Source organism: Humulus lupulus, chromosome 3, assembly GCF_963169125.1.
Source record: "Humulus lupulus chromosome 3, drHumLupu1.1, whole genome shotgun sequence".
NCBI classification, from domain to species: domain Eukaryota; kingdom Viridiplantae; phylum Streptophyta; class Magnoliopsida; order Rosales; family Cannabaceae; genus Humulus; species Humulus lupulus.
The window spans coordinates 166377586-166391866 of record NC_084795.1 but is presented as its reverse complement, the minus strand read 5'-3'; positions in this window follow the sequence as shown (position 1 = coordinate 166391866).

Below are 14281 nucleotides of genomic sequence, written 5' to 3'. Positions count from 1 at the left end.
TAAACAGCTACATTCATAGGTTCAATATGGAGGCGGCCAAAGTAGGGAGTTTGACTCGTAGAGAGAAAAAATGGCCATCACGGCCGAAGTACGCCTGGGAAGCAAGTTATGGGATAACATGCTCAAGAAGGAGGTCACAGATTTGGACGATTTCTATGAGCGGGCACAGAAATACATTCATGTAGAAGATGGTCACGAGAGCCTTAAGGCTGGAAAAGGCCAATCCCCACCAAAACCCCTAATTTGGGAAAGCTAAAACGGTGCAAAGAAGAAGAGGGTCTATGAAGGAACAAGGGATGATTGGCCTCGAAAGCCCCAGCGCACTGATGAGCGCAGACAAGGCCCCTACACCTTTTATACTAACCTCACCCACGCTAGAGAACATATTTTTGTCACGAATGAAAACCATGTCCCTTTCGAAAGGCCCCCGCCAATGAAAAAAGACTGGTCCAAAAGAGACCCCAGCAAATATTGCCAGTATCACAAAGATTTCGGCCACACCACCACGGAATGCAACCATTTAAAGGTAGAAATCGAGGGAAGATATGTCCACAAGGAGAGCCAAAGGCTGGAAGAAGGAACATCCTCACCGCGAGCACGAGAGGTGGCCCTAGAAGTACAAGGAGAGGTCAGGACCATCTTTGGAGGGCCAAGATTCGGGGGCGAATCAAGGAAGGGGCGAGATAAATATGCCAGGGAGGCCAGACGAAGTCCACCACCGTGCATCTTAAGTTTGGAGCAATGCCCCCCGAAGATTTTAAGGGTGAAAATGACTCAATAACCTTCACTGAGGAAGACGCCCGGGGTGTACATTTCCCCCATAATGACCCCCTAGTTTTGACTGTCCAACTTGCAAACATGAGGGTGCATCAGGTCTTAGTGGATAATGGAAGCTCTGTGGACATCTTATATTGCCCATCTTTGGAGAAGATGGGACTAAACATCCGGCACCTAAAGCCTTGCAGTTGCTCCTTGTATGTATTTACGAGAGATTCAATACAGCCCCTAGGGGCGATCGAGTTAGCCCTCACTATGGGAGAACAGCCCAGAAAAACCCCCATAATGGCAAACTTTATTGTGGTAGATTGCGCCTCAGCCTTCAATGCGGTATTAGGGAGACCTTCCCTAAATGAATTGAAGGTGGTAACTTTTGTGTACCACTTAGCTATGAAAATCCCAACTCCCGGGGGAATAGCATGCATGAAAGGAGAGCAGAAGGAATCGAGGGAATGCTATAACACATCCATCTGCATGGCCACAAAGCCATCGGTGCCTATGGCAATGGTTGTCCATGAAGGCGCGAACCAACACGAGTTAGACCCACGAGTCGTGAAAGAACCCAGAGCTGAACCAGTAGAGGAGTTGGAGGAAGTCATGGTCATGAACGAGCCATTGAGAAAGTTGAAGGTAGGAAAAAACCTTATGGGTGACGTGAAGGAGAAGCTAGTAGAATTCTTGAAAGCCAACCTCGACGTATTCGCCTGGAGTCATGAGGACATGGTAGGAATAGACCCGTCAATCATGTGTCATCACTTGAACATGGACCCAAAGCAAGGCCTGTGAGGCAGAAAAGGAGAGCACTAGACCCAAAAAGATATGCAGCCTTAAAAGAGGAGGTTGACAAGTTGAAGGCAAATGGGTTTATCCGAGAAGCATTCTACCCAATATGGGTATCGAACCCAGTCTTAGTCTCAAAGCCCAATGGAAAATGGAGGACTTACATGGACTTTACTAACCTCAATAAAGCCTGCCCAAAGGACAGCTTCCCGCTTCCTAGGGTAGACCAGTTAGTAGACGCCATGGCGGGACATGAGCTACTTAGCTTCATGGATGCATATTCTGGGTACAACCAAATACCCATGAACCCAGTCAATGAAGAGCACACCTCGTTCATAACGGGCAAAGATCTTTATGGCTACAAAGTGATGCCTTTTGGTTTAAAAAATGCAGGCACTACTTATCAAAGCCTGGTGAACAAAATGTTTGCAAGTAAAATAGGAAGGAATATGGAAGTATACATAGACGGTATGCTGGTAAAGACAAAGAAGGCAGAAGATCTCACAAGCGACCTCAATGAGACGTTCGGCACCCTCAGAAAGTTCAAAATGAAGCTAAATCTGCTCAAGTGCACCTTTAGAGTTTCATCAGGGAAGCTCCTAGGTTTCACGGTGAATTCACGAGGTATTGAGGCCAACCCTGAAAAAATCAAGGCATTGCTAGAAATGAGCCCACCACGAAACAAGAAAGAGGTGCAATGCTTAACAGGGAGAGTAGCAGCCCTCAATAGGTTCATATCCAGGTCCACTGACAAATGCCTCCCTTTCTTCAACATCCTAAAAGGGAGCAAAAAGTTCGCTTGGGATGATGATTGTCAGGAAGCCTTTATTAAGCTAAAGGAACACCTAGGGAAACCACCCATCTTGGCCAAGCCAGAAAAAGGGGAGAAGTTGTACTTGTATTTAGCTGTATCAAAGCATGCTATAAGTGCCGCCTTGGTGAAAGGAGAAAAGAAGTATCAGCAGCCCGTGTACTATGTGAGCAAGTGGTTGGTAGATGCAGAAACCCGGCATCCAGAAATAGAGAAGTTGGCATATGCCTTGATAGTGGCTTCTCAAAAACTGAGGCCCTATTTTCATGGCCATGCCATTGAGGTGCTCATCAATGCCCTTTTGCGGCAAATCTTGCACAAACCGGAAACTTTGGGAAGATTGATAAAGTGGTCGATTGAACTAAGTCAATTTGATTTCACTTACACCCCAAGGACCTCAATCAATGGGCAGGTACTTGCAAACTTTATGTAACGACCCGAATGTGCTAATAGGGCTTAGGGCCTTAATTAGCGTGCGTGGAAGGCAATAAATGATTTAATATGTTAATATGTGAATTTATGTGAGTATGTGATAGAGATGCATGTTTAGTTGAATTAAATGTGCATGTGGGCCTCGCTTGGATATTAGGGGTATGTTTGTGATTTTAGCCCGTTGAGGGTATAAATGTGATAAATGCAATATGTATGTGATTTATCTGCGCTGCACGATCCGAGACAGTCCTGGGGAGCAGTTAGCCGGAAAGTCACAACGGGGTTGAGAATCCGACTCAGGGCGAGTCGAGGGGTACTTTGATTATTAGATGTATTATGGGGTGTTGACGCGGTTCTTCGCCAACAGGTAATTAAGAGAAAGAGAGAAGAGGATTAGTGCCAAATATAGAACCGTAACAGATATAAGATCTTAGTAAATAAAATAGGTGACTCGAGACACGTTTTTAAGTGGTTCAAAGGTTAAAATCCTTCTACTCCACTAGTCAATATTATTGATATATTCTGGGTATTTGGTTACAAAGTATATCTTTCCAGAGACTATTTGTTCCAACCCTTATCAACTCCCAGGGTCTCCATATTTATAGGAGAAGGCACCTGGAAGTTGGTAAGGAGGTCATCCCGTGACCTTCTTATTTGTCATATCAACTCTGTGACATTCATGATTAATTCCTAAACCTGACACATAAGTATGGTCAAATCGATAGATAAGGAGGTAATGGGCCACACGGCCCAACCCAGCTGTGGTTGTCTGAACACGTACGTTCCTGCGGCGTGTCCGAGAAGTCAGGGAGATATCGGACACGTGATGTCAGATATATGCATGTTTATCTTGCGTGTTTTGACTTTACAAAGGGTCATGGCCTCCATATCCAGCTCGTACCACGAGCTGTGCATCTGACCCGACCTTCGGCCTTTCGATTCCTTGCCCTAGTCTTGGGAGTCTTGGCAAGTCCTTGAGGATTCCTCGAGCTAAGGGGGTACGACCTCAAGACAGGATCTCCGACTTGGGGGATGTTTATGGACTAACCATGATTAGTTCGAAGCTCGGCCTGCTAATCAGCCCGTGGGAAAATCAGGGAGTACATCTGCCCCCCAAGCTCCTGCTCGTGGTATGTGACGTCATATACAAGACCATAGCAGGGGCTTTTATACTTCCCCACAACTCTTCGCATTCCAATCTTTATGTAGGCGCCTGATACGTGGCACACCGTGGGTGGTGACGGTACCTCTTACGAGAACCGCATTTAATGGCCTAGCCTATGCCCAGCCGTTGTTCCGTATTTCGAGTGGAAGGCCTCGGATCCCTCATTAGGGCCATCCAAGAGCCTTCTACACGTGATCCTCCACGCATATAAAAGGGGGTGGCCACCCTACGCACGGGCCACCCTTTCATTCAAAAAATTTCAAACCTCTTTTCCTCTTTCCTTTCCATATTCTGGAAGAACGAAACCCTTGACTCGGTTGCTGCCATTTTCATCGTTCAAGAAGCTCAGGCGCACGGATTTCTCCGAAGCTTTGGGAGCTACGACACCGACGAAGCTCTTGTCAACGTAACACTCCCGTTTACTTCCCAGTCATACACAGTAAGTTTCCTGACCCTGCGTACTTTGAAAACATGCTACTGTAGCTTAGGTAAAAAAATTTACTGTAGCCGCATGCAAGGGTTTTTTCTGGGTTTTGTGGATATGGAGGGTGACAGCCCATTTTAGGTTAGGGTATATTTATTGTAGGAAATCGCTTTAGAATATGGGTTTCAGGATACTTTTTCTAGGGAAAATTTCTGGGTAGGAGTTTTGGGAATTTTGGGTGCAAAACCGGGTAGCTTAGGGAACACGCCTCATAAGCGGTTTCGCAATTTTCTGCCTAATGAAACTTTCCCCTCAAGGAAAATTCTATTCTGAACCCCCCTAACACACGAATTCTGAGTAATCTGGGATCTGTTGGGAGCATACGCGCGTGTTCACTGAACCGCGTGGTTCCACTCTCCACGAGCTGGGCTTACCTCAGCTCGTGCTAATAATAATTGCTTCTTCCTCCTGCTTGGGTCGCCTTTTCTTTTGTTCGCTAGGCGACCAGATGGCTCCAAAAAAGAATCTCCCTCAGAAGAACGTTGGAAGCTCGGCCTCCCAGCAGGAAAAAGGAAAGGCGGTGATCCCTAGCTCCCCGATCCCCCGTTTCGGGCCGGCAGTGGAGAAGGAGGTCGAGGTGGCCCCTGACGCATTCTTTGAGGCAGAGAGAATCGTCTCAAAGATAACCGATTAGGCGAAGATTAACAAGCTCTTCCTCACTCACAACATCGCGCTGGGGAAAGCCTCCGTCATTGCCCGACCTGCTGCGGAAGGCGAGCGGAGCTGCTCGCCGCTCGAAGAGTAGTTCGCAGCCTGGAGTGGGGAACACTTTAAGGCAGGGGCCTTCCTTCCCCTGGATCAGTACTTTGCTGATTTCTTGAACTTTGTGGGGTTGGCCCCATTTCAGCTCCCCCCCAACTCCTACCGTCTGCTGGCAGGGTTGAGGTACTTATTCCAGAAGCATGAGTGGGAGGTCCCCACTCCTGCGGATATTTTATATTTATTTTGCCTCAAAGCCAGCCCGGACCAACGGGGGCGAGGCGATGGGTTTTACTATTTAACCCGTTTTCCCAACACGGCGGCGGTCATCGAGCTGCCTAGCCATCCTAATGATTTCAAGGACCAATTCTTCATGTCAACTGGGTTCCGGAAGTGCGAGCACCACTACTTCAATTGTCCTCGTAAGTGCTCCCGTCCTTAGCTCGCCTTTAAGCATTATTTTAGCTCCTCCCATACTCTACTCTGACTCGAACTAATCTTGCAGCCATCTTCGCGAGGACCGAAAAGTCTGTGACCCTCGGGGGCCAATATGACACGCTGACGGGCTTGCCCCCCTGCGAGAAGGATTATCGCACGCTAGTGACGGACGAGACGATGGTGTTCTGCAAGCTGATTTTTCCAAATCAGACCTTGAACCTGAAGAGGCCCCGGGGGCCGCCCCCAGCTCGGGACACCAGACCTGTCATCGTGGAGGAGGTCACGGGCGTGGAAGACGAGGAGGACGAGGAGGCCAAAGTTTCGCTCGTGAGGAGCAGGAAGAGGACCTTGGACGTTGTCCAGAGCATGGGCGAGGAGAGGATCCAATCCGGAGCAGCCGCGGGTCCTTCTGGCCAAGGTAACTCTAACTTGCTTAGGAGTCTAGATAGGGCCGCTGCAGACCCCCGGCTGGCTACGTTCAATCCTAGGTATATCGTCCATCGTCATAGGAGTGATCCGGACTTGAACACACTTCTGCTCCATTGTGTCGACCGGCTCGTGCTGGATCACCAAGAGAGCCAGCCTAGGGGCACCGTAGTAGTAGATAATACCCTAGCTTTTAGGTCGATCCTATTCGAGGAGTATGGGACCAACCTACGCACCTGGCCTTCACTCCAGAGAGGTATCTATGCTCCGGGGCTTAGGCAGTATGTAGAAGAATCTAGCCCCGAGTCAGAACCGGACCCAGAACTTGCGCCAGTTCGGGAAATAATGGTCTTAGGCTCTTCCAGCTCGGGGGGTAGGATTTCCTTTAGTAATCGTATACTTTTTTAGCTTTAACCTTTTGCCTTTACCTCTGTATGATTGTTAACTTGTAATAACCATGTTCTTTGTTTGACAGAAGAGATGTCTCAGCCCGAGGGGAGCTTGCGAGGCGCAGTCTTCGGGGGAAACCCTGCAGCCGGGCCAAGACTGAAGAGGCTCCGGGGGTCCAGGAGCACTGTTGGGACCTCCACCAAGTCCTCGGGAAAGGAGAAGGAGAGAACCCGCCAGCCCAGGACGCGGGAGCGATTCTTCTTGCTGCCGGGGCAGGCCAAATGCCTCCGCCCCCTCAGCGAACTCCAACTGTCACCCAAGACGCAGGGATGGAGCTCGGGACTCCGTCTGCGGTGGCCTCCGATGTACGCATCCCGGTCAACCCTCAGGACCTAGATAAGATCCCAGAGGCCTTCCGGGGAACTGTGTACGAATCGGCGAACTACGTCGTTAACCATATCTATAAGTCCACCGAGAAGGAACTCTGGGCTATTGAGACAATGAGCCCGGTTGACGTTATGGACTCTTCAATGAGCATGACCCTAACGGTAAGCAGCCCTATTCTTTTAAAGCTTTTACCATTATACTCCGTCTTATTTTTCCTCTGAGCCAGTCTATCTTCCATTCCTTGCAGGGTGTCGTCTCCCTTCACCGGAGCATCATCAGGGCCAGAACTCAGCTTGATGACATGAGGACCGAGCACCAGGCCACCCTTCAGGAGGTTAAGGCGACTAAGGATGCCCTGACGACCTCGAAGGTCGAGCTGGAGAAGACCCAGGTCGATCTGGAGAAGACCCGCCTGAAGGTCCAGGAGCTCGAGACCTCCCTTCCCACCTCGCAGACAAACCGAGGTCCAGGCCGCCCTGGAAGCCGAACGGGCCACATCGGAGCAGTCCCTGCAGGACCTGTTCTATCACTGCTGGGCTTTCAACCCGGAGGCTGACTTCTCCTTCATGTCACCGAGCCTTTGGGCAACCTTGGTGGTGAAGTTTCAAGCTCGCCTTGATAAGGAGGCGCCAGCTTCGGAAACTGGGGAGGCCTCTGGCGCGGCGGAGCAGGGTGAAACGGCGACCTCCAAAGGGCTGACTGACGGGGCCTAGGGCGCTTTTTCTTTCTGCTTTTGAGCATTTTTAAGTTCCCCTCTTTTTTTTTGTATGTAACCTTTGCACGAGGTGTTTTCACCTCGAGACAATTTTCTTTACACCTTTAACTTATATTTTTTCATGCTTTTGGCTACAATATATAAATATTTTTGATAAACTTAGTTCGCGTTAATCGCTAGTTTTATCTCGGGCTCTTTTGAAAAGAGCAGCGATAAATAGATTTACATCAACTTCTAAGTTTTATGACCCAGTTAAAACCAGGAGCTTATTTGGAAAACTTAGTTCGTGTTAACTTTTACCCAAATCTCGACCAACGAAAAATGGATTTATATTAACTTCTAAGTTTTGTGACCCAGTTAAAACCAGGAACTTATTTAGAAAACTTAGTTCGTGTTAACTTTTATCCAAATCTCGACCAACGAAAAATGGATTTATATTAACTTCTAAGTTTTATGACCCAGTTAAAACCAGGAACTTATTTAGAAAACTTAGTTCGTGTTAACTTTTATCCTTATCTCATGCTCTTTAAGGAGAACAAGGAGAAATAGATTTAAATCAACTTCTAAGTTTTATGACCCAGTTAAAACCAGGATAGGACTTAGTTAGCGTTAACCCTTATCCATATCTCGAGCTCTTTAAGAAGAGCAACGATCCGTAGACAAGGATCAACATCCAAGTCGTTAAGGAGACCTGGTTATATCCAGGTACCATATGCCCCCCAAGTAACTGGGAAAGGGTCTTTCGTGGTTACTTTAAGATTACAATTGCAAATATGCGTAAAAAGCTTATTTTTCTTAATACATAGAAACTGGCTTTCCAGGCCTTACAAGTAGATCATTGATAATATCTCTTTAAGTGGATGGCATTCCAAGTCCGTGGGACGGTCCCTCCATCAAGTCGAGATAACTTATAAGTTCCCTCCTTGATGTCTTCGATGACCTGGTAGGGTCCTTCCCAGTTCGGTCCCAAGAGACTCCATCTTTGGGATCTTTTCCAGCCAGGAAAACTCTTCTTAGGACCAAGTTGCCAACGCTAAAGGCGCGTTTTCTGACCTTGGTGTTAAAGTAGCGAGTGATCTTCTGCTGATAATGGGCGAGCTGGAGTTGCGAATCCTCTCGCCTTTCATCAACTAGGTCTAGGGAATGGCATAGGAGCTCATGGTTCTGACCATGGTCGTAGGACTGGACTCTATGCGACAGAACCTTAACTTCCAAGGGGAGGACTGCTTCACTCCCGAAGGTTAGGGAGAAAGGAGTATGTCCCGTAGGAGTCTGATGCGAGGTCCGGTATGCCCATAGGACTTGGGGGAGCTGTTCCGGCCAGACTCCCTTTGCTTCGTCTAATCTTTTCTTGAGGCTCGCCTTTAGAGTCTTGTTGACAGCCTCGACCTGGCCGTTCGCCTGAGGATAGGCCACGGAAGAGAAGCTTTTCACAATTCCATGTCTGTCACAGAACTCAGTGAACAGGTCACTGTCGAACTGAGTGCCGTTATCGGAGACGATCTTTTTGGGCAGGCCGAAGCGGCAGATGATGATTTTAATCACGAAGTCAAGCACCTTTTTAGACGTGATTGTTGCTAATGGCTCTGCCTCGGCCCACTTAGTGAAGTAGTCGATGGCGACCACGGCGTAACGGACCCCGCCCTTTCCAGTGGGCAGGGCGCCCACTAAGTCTATTCCCCAAACGGCAAATGGCCAAGGGGCCGAGATCATTTTTAGCTCGACCGGAGGAGCTCGGGCAACTGCAGCGAATCGCTGGCACTTGTCGCACTTTTTCACATATGAGATCGAGTCTTTGGACAGAGTCGGCCAGTAATAACCTTGCCTGAAAACCTTTAAGGCCAAGCTTTGCCCCCCAGTGTGGTCTCCGCAGAATCCTTCGTGAATTTCCTGCAGGATGGTCTTCGCTTCACTTGGAAGAACGCACCGAAGGAGTGGTAAAGAGTGCCCACGTCGGTACAACACTCCATCGAGTGTCGTATATCTCGGAGCTTAATATAGGACTCGCCGCACGTCGTTACGTCCCTCGGGCAGCTTGCCCTCGACGAGATATTCAAGAATGGGGGTTATCCAGGTCGGCCTGGCGTCGATCATCTCGACCTCTACCCGATATCCTTCTATACTTGGTTTTTCCAAGAATTCTATTGGCACCAGCCCCAGTGTCTCTGTCTCTCCCGAGGTGGCGAGCTTGGCAAGAGCATCTGCATTGGTGTTCTATTCTCGAGGTATCTATTCGATCGATCCTCGCTCAAACGCGGACAGCTCGGCTTTTACCTTTGCCAGATAGGCGGCCATCTTGGGTCCCCGTGCTTGATATTTGCCCAGAACCTGGTTAACCACGAGCTGGGAGTCACTGAAGCACTGGACGGAGCTCGCCTTTAACTCCCTGGCTATCCTTAGGCCGGCCAGCAAAGCTTCGTATTCTGCCTCGTTGTTGGAGGCCTTGAACCCGAACCTTAGCGCCGAGTGGAACCTATGTCCCTCGGGGGATATCAGAATGATTCCGGCCCCGGAGCCGTTTTCGTTGGATGAACCATCTACAAAGATCTTCCATAACAATTGGGGCGAGGTGAGCTGAGATGAGTCCTGCGCTGGATTCTCCTGGAATCCCGTGCATTCTGCCACAAAGTCAGCCAAGGCCTGACTCTTTATGGCAGTTCGTGGAGTATAGAAAATCTCAAACTGACTGAGTTCGATCGCCCACTTTAATAAACGTCCCGATGGTTCAGGCTTTTGCAAAACCTGCCTTAGAGGTTGATCGGTCATGACGTGTACCGAGTGAGATTGGAAGTACGGCCTGTGCTTTCGCGAGGCCATAATTAGGCAGAACGCCAGTTTTTCCATCAGCGGGTATCGTGATTCTGCCCCGAGGAGTCTCTTGCTGATGTAATAGACTGGCTTCTGAGCCTGGTCCTCTTCTCGTACCAGTACTGCGCTAGCTGCATCCTGAGTGACAGCTAGGTAGAGAAAAAGAGGCTCGCCGGCCTTGGGCTTGGATAGCACAGGCGGTTCAGCCAGATGCACCTTCAGGTCGAGGAAAGCGCTTTCGCATTCTACTGTCCAGTCGAACTTCTTGTTTCCCCGAAGCAGGTTGTAGAAGGGCAAACACTTATCGGTTGACTTGGAAATAAACCGATTCAGTGCGGCCACTCTCCCTGTCAAGCCTTGGACATCTTTCCGCGACCTAGGCGAAGGAAGCTCGAGCAATGACCTGATCTTGTCGGGGTTTGCTTTGATTCATCGGGTATTAACTATGAACCCCAGGAATTTTCCGGATGCGACACCAAAAGTGCATTTCTGGGGATTGAGCCTCATGCCATATTCTCGTAGTATTTTAAAACATTCTCCCAGGTCGGAAACATGGTTGTCGGCAGTCTTTGACTTGACGAGCATGTCATCAACATACACATCCATGTTCTTTCCGATCTGGCCCGTGAACATTCTGTTTACTAACCTTTGGTAGGCAGCTCCGGCGTTCTTCAGACTGAACGACATGACCTTGTAGCAATAGACATTAGTCGGGGTCATGAAGCTGGTGTGTTCCTGGTCTGCCGGATTCATCGCGATCTGATTGTAGCCTGAGTACGCGTCCATAAAGGACATGAGCTCGTGCCCCACCGTGGCATCCACCAGCTGATCGATCCTTGGCAATGGAAAACAATCCTTGGGGCAGGCCTTATTCAGGTCAGAGAAGTCAATGCAGGTCCGCCATTTCCCGTTGGGCTTTGGAACTAGCACGGGATTGGCGACCCAAATTGGAAATTTGGCTTCACGGATAAAGCCACATTTTTTGAGTCGGGTCACTTCTTCTTCTAGGGCTTCAGCTCGGGTTGTTCCTAAACGTCTTTGCTTCTGAGACTTGGCAGGAACGCTTTTATCCAGGTGGAGCGTGTGCATGATGACACTCGGGCTGATGCCTACCATGTCCTCGTGCGACCATGCGAATACATCTAAATTAGCCTGCAGAAACGTAATCAGCTCCGTCTTCCTCTTGCTACAGAGGTTTTTCCCGAGCTTGACCATCCGTGATGGATTTTGTGGATCAAGGTTCACCTCCTCGAGCTCCTCAATAGCCTGGAGCTTGGACCTGTCTTCGCCTATTCAGGGGTCAATGTCCTCACTAAAGGCGACACTTTCCCCTTTGGCGTTTTGAGGTTTTTCAATCTCAGGAGCCGCCAAGGGTTCCTGGGATTCCTCCTCACTCAGAATGGCCATAGCCAGCTGCCCGGTTTTAGATTTTCCTTTCATGGAAATGCTGTAGCATTCCCTGGCAGCAAGCTGATCGCCCTTGATGGAGCAGATTCCTGTTGAAGTAGGGAATTTCATGGTGAGGTGTCGAATGGAAGTGACAGCCTCGAAAGCTATGAGCGTAGGTCGGCCCAAAATGGCGTTGTAGGCAGCGGAGTAGTCAATGACCACGAACTCAAGTAGTTTAGAGACTGTCCGAGACTCTTCTCCTAGGGTGATCACCAGCTCGATCGTCCCTATCGCTGCAGATCCTTCTCCCGAAAAACCATACAGCATCATGGAGGTTGCCTTTAGATCGGTGACAGCCAGACCCATCTTCTCTAAGGTGGATCGGAATAAAAGGTTCACCGAACTCCTATTGTCTATCAGCACCTTTCTTACTTTCCGATTAGCGAGCTGGACTGCTACAACAAAGGGATCATTGTGAGGGAACTGGACATGGCCTGCTTCTTCCTCCGTAAAAGTGATCCGTTGTTTCTCTAATCGTTGCTGTTTTGACTGACGCTGCTCCGGGACGAACTCCACTCCGTTGTGGGCTTTTAGTTCATTCACGTATCTTTTCTGGGCACCTCTGCTCGTGCCAGCCATATGCGGTCCTCTAGAGATGGTGGATATCTCTCCTCCGACCACGGGAGGAGGGACGTCCTGATCTATCCGAGTGCCGGGCTGACTGGCCGGGGCTTCCGGAGCAGGTCGACTTGCTAGAACCCTATTCCGTGAGTATTGAGCCAAGGGGCCAGCTCGGATGAGAGTCTCTATTTCATCTTTGAGATGCCTGCAATCGTCGGTATTGTGTCCGACGTCGTTATGAAAATGGCAGAATTTGGAAGTATCTCTCTTTCCCTTGTGGTGTTTCAATGGTTCCGGCCTCTTCCAGGGGACCCGAGTAGAGTTGGCCAGGAAAATACTTTTCCTTGACTGAGTGAGTTCGGTATATGTCGTGAACACGGGCTTGAACTTGTCTACAGACTTATTCTTCTTTTGGCCGTGCTGATTGTTTTCGCCATTCCCCTTTCTTTTGCCTCCACTGGGCTGGTTGTTCTGTGTGACGTCTGGGGTCGCTACCACGACCTCTGTCCCCACTCCAGCGGGCTACTCGGGAACCTGGCTGGTTCCCGCGGCTGAGGCTTCAGCTTCTTCCAAATTTATCCATTCTTGGGCCCTATTAAGGAATTCGTTGACCGAACTGACTCCCTTCTTTTGTATATCCTTCCAGAGATCTCCTCCAACAAGGATTCCGGTTCTCATAGCCATGAGCTTGGAGCTTTCGTCTGCGTCCCTAGCTCAGGCAGCGAAGTTCGCGAATTTGCTCAGGTAGGCCTTCAGCGTCTCACCGGGTTGCTGTCTCACAATGCCCTTTTGAAGTCAGCTGAGAAGGTCTTCCAGGAGCTGATCGACTGTCTTTTACTTTGCTAGATCCACTGTCTAGCAGGTCCGGTCAATGTGGAAGGGAAGATCAGGCATCTCAGCTCCGGGCCAATGTTATGGGCCATCATTAGGGTGTTGAACATCCCTAAATGGTCCGACGGATCTCCGTCCCCGTTGAACTTTGATAAGTGAGGCATACGGAAACCAGATGGGTATGTCGTCGCTGCTATGTTGGGGGCGAAGAGTTCCATCTCATCTCCCGAATCATATTCGTCTTTCTCCTTTTCTGACAGGAGCTTCCTCATTAGTTCCTCCATCTGAGTTAGGCGCTCGAGGGTTTGGTCCTGAGATCCTTGGTTATTCCGGGGCTGTTCAACAGCTCCGGATCCATTGTACATATTAGGTGGGTTATTGCCCCTCCTATCTTGAGATAGGTTGTTTGGGGCATTTCCTCCATTACGTACCTCAGATCCCCCCCCCCCCCCGAGCGAGCCTGACTACCATCCCTAGCTCGATCCTCTCTGTGAGAGTTGAGGTGATCTCGAAGGTCGTCTCCCTGGGCGGTCCGGTGGCTTTGTGCCGAACTTAGTCGTTGACGTAGGTCTCCTCTAGAGAGATCACTCCGGTGACTGCCGGTCCATTGACTCCTGCTGGATAGGCTTGGAGTCCGTCTTTGGTGGTGAGGACCTGAGCTTTCTTCCGGCGCCCTGCTATGCCGGGAAGGTCCCGCTGATGGTGGGTTTCTCCTATTACTCCCGTAAGCTAGAATGTCTCGGACGGGCCGAGCAGGAGACGGATATCTGATCGGAGATGGAGGATGCCTGACGCAGCACTAATCGAACTTGCTCTCAATGAAAGCACCAAACTGTTGACGCGGTTCTTCGCCAACAGGTAATTAAGAGAAAGAGAGAAGAGGATTAGTGCCAAATATATAACCGTAACAGATATAAGATCTTAGAAAATAAAATAGGTGACTCGAGACACGTTTTTAAGTGGTTCAAAGGTTAAAATCCTTCTACTCCACTAGTCAATATTATTGATATATTCTGGGTATTTGGTTACAAAGTATATCTTTCCAGAGACTATTTGTTCCAACCCTTATCAACTCCCAGGGTCTCCATATTTATAGGAGAAGGCACCTGGAAGTTGGTAAGGAGGTCA